The following is a 3,390-nucleotide window of genomic DNA, read 5'->3' as shown; positions in this document are numbered from 1 at the left end:
CACAGTACCCCTTATTTCTACCTCCCACATATCCATGCTGTAGACAGACACTCAGAAGCATAGCTAGTTGATAGTTTTAGTTTCTGCTTTTCTTTTGATAGCACACCATTTCATGTCTCTTTGTAATTTTGCCCAAACCAAAGGACTATCTGAAAATGTATCCATAATAGGAAGGTATTTTCCTTTTTAGGTGTGCTAGTTACTTTTCCATCAAGTTGTCACAAGCTAGAGTCCTTTGGAAAAAGGGAACCCGGATTGAGAAAACGCCCCTATCAGATGGGTTTGTGGGCAAGCTTCTGGTGTGTTTTCTTAATTAGTAATCAGTGTGGGAGGAGGAACCAGCCCATTATGGGTGGTGCTAACCCTGAGTAGGTGTCATGAAGTTTATAAAAAGAAAACAACAAAAACAGAGCAAGCCAGGGGGAGCAAACCAGTTAACAGCAATTTCCCACAGCCTCGGCATCAGATTCTGCCTCCAGGTTCCTGCTCTGAGTTCTTGCCCTGGCTTCCTTGGGTGATGGGACTGTGATATGGAACTGTAAACTAAACCCTTTCTTCCCCAAGGTGCTTTTGATTATGGTGTTTCATCACAGCAATTGAAACTCTAACTAAGAGAAATATAAAATGGTATTTCAAAAAATGGCAAAGTGGACTAGAGAGATGATCGCTCAACATTAAGAGTGCATACTGTGGGGTTGGAGAGACACTCAGCAGTTAAGAGCACTGGATGCTCTTCCAGAGGACCCAGGTTCAAATCTCAGCATTTCAGAACTGCTGTAACTCCATTTCCAGGGACTCGAGTACCCTCTTCTGGCCTCTCTGTGTCCCTGCACTCACGTGCACATACCTACACACATACACACACACACACACACACACACACACACACACACACACACACGCACGCACGCACGCGCACACACACGTAAATCTTAAAAATGATAAAACAGGCATTTCTTGATGCTGGTTTTCATTAATTTAAGTATCAAACTTACAGCTCTCTACTAACTGATCCTCAGCTTTGTCCTCCAGTATTTCGCTATACTTAGGGCTGCCCTGTGCTCACAGAAAACATTGGGTGATATTTCTTACCCCTTCCCCTACTACATCCTCTCATAGAACAACTTGTGCTTCCATATATCATGTCTGTATTTCTCCCAGACAAGAAAGACCCAATTCACAAACCACCATCTCGAAGAAGTCCATCAACCTCTCTCTGCCTTAACTTAACTTTATTCTCCACATTTAGATGCTTCATTTCAGTACTCTCACATTGTCTTACATCAGTATTCTTTCATGGACCCAAAAAAAGTCAGGAGCCTCGAATTATTAGAGATGTGGCATTTTATATTTTTGACATCATCTTAATGAGCTCATTGAGATATGCAAACAGAAGTTCTGCCTATTTTACAGCTGTACATGTTAGAGCATATCCAATGTCCAGGAAGGGTTTTAACTTTGTATTAGTTGATTTAATTGTTCATTAACAAGACACAGATTTATAATATAGGCAAGAAAAAATGAACACTACTTTTTAAAATATAGGTAGCATACGCAGAACCCGAGATTTGAATGAGAAAGCATACAGACTTCATGTGGTTAATGCTGGCTAGTAGCTGCCTTTAGGGGGTGCTGCATTGCCAAGAACACTGTTGAAAGGTAACAAATTTTGGTTTCAGTTCTAGACCCTGTACTAGTGTTTGGGGGAGAAATTCGGTCACCTGAGTTTCAGTTTATGCATCTGTAAAAGCTCATGAGACCCCCCTCCCTACCCTGAAGCACCTATGAGAAAACAAATGGCAGTGGGGGAAAGATCGCAAGACTTGAGTGGTCCAGCTTTCTTTGCTCATCACCAAGCTGTAGTGGACTTTTCAATAATGTGGCTGTCTGAACCACCATGCTCCTACAAGTAACCCCAATAAGTTACTCGGCTCAGTGACCTGGACTGGATGCTCCTGTTCCTTGGTTTGACAGACACCTATCTAGAATAAAGAGGTGCTTCCGAGTATTGGCCCAGGAAAAGTGACAACCAGTGTTTCTTGTTACAGCAGCAGGGAGAAACTAATACAACCCCACCTAACAAAAAAGAATCATAACAGGAAAAAAAAATAAGGTTTTTCCAGTAAAGTAATTTGTGAAGATAATAGATCCACAAAGCACATATGAGCAAGTATCAGTCATTTTTAGGGATTGTGAAATCCTCCTTTATGAAAAAGAAGGCAGACTAATATAGTCATTTATATACTTTATGAAGCATCCTCTGAGATCTTCCTGGTCTCAGAAGATGTTTCTTTTTGAGAATAATATACTTCAGAATGTTGCCAGCATTTTTTTTTCTTTGTTTGATGCTTTTAAAAATGATTCCAACAAATAAGCCACCATGGCTATCCAGTGACTTCAGGAACTCAGAAGACAACCAAATTAAAGAGAACATGTATGGCCATTTCAGTTTAATATGTTCATTTTAGAGATAAGTGATTAAGACTGGGGTGGGGGACTTGTCCAAAATCACTCAGCTTTTAGTAGCAGAGTGGTAAGTAAAAAATTGCTACTGGGCCATCCACACTAGGATAACTTGCAGGTGAGAAAGGGTGAATAAGATGAAATGGGAGCCTCGAGCAAAGAGGGAACTGCCATACATAGGCATTTGGATTTGATGTGAGTAAGAAGCCATAAATCTACTGTATGTTTCAATGCAAAAACTAACCTAACTGGGATAAGGTGAATGTGCCAATTTAATCCTGTAGAGATGAACAAGAAGGGAAGGAAAGAGACCCTGGCTGTGATTGTAGTGGTTGAAGCAGCAGATAATGGCAACTTGGATGAGAATGGCAGGTAAGATGATAAGGACAAATGGGTGGGCACAGACCTACCCTGGAATTACAAACAATAGAATTTGTTGGTAGGCCAGTGTGTGCTTGGAAGGAGAAAAAAGGACTCAGATAGCACCAGCAGATGTGGCTGAATGATGCCATGTACAGAAATGTGGAAAATCAAAGAAGTGAGAAACAAGAGTTCAACTGTATCTCTTAAATTCAAAATATCAATTAAAGCTCACTACACTATTTCTTTGTTCTGTCCTTGGATATCTACTTATGTCAAAGCTTTCGTCTATGTATGATAACAAATACTCCCTCCTTTTATGTAGCTTATAATTGAGGGAAGGGGTAGGTGGGAATGTATTGGCTAAGAAGAGCTCACAGATGTCAGAGTAGGAAGGCAGGATGAGAGCTGCCATGAGACAGGCAATAATACTGTGATTGTGGAGTCTAAATGGCATTGTTCTTTGATGGATTTGTGGAAGAAAGAGATCGTGGATGACAGGTATTCAAATGGGGATTTTTAGAGAAATGGAGATGGCATTCCTAGTGAGAAAGTATCCTAAAAGAC

Source organism: Peromyscus maniculatus, chromosome 4 (assembly GCF_049852395.1).
Source record: "Peromyscus maniculatus bairdii isolate BWxNUB_F1_BW_parent chromosome 4, HU_Pman_BW_mat_3.1, whole genome shotgun sequence".
Classification (NCBI taxonomy): Eukaryota; Metazoa; Chordata; class Mammalia; order Rodentia; family Cricetidae; genus Peromyscus; species Peromyscus maniculatus.
This window is presented reverse-complemented; position numbering follows the sequence as displayed.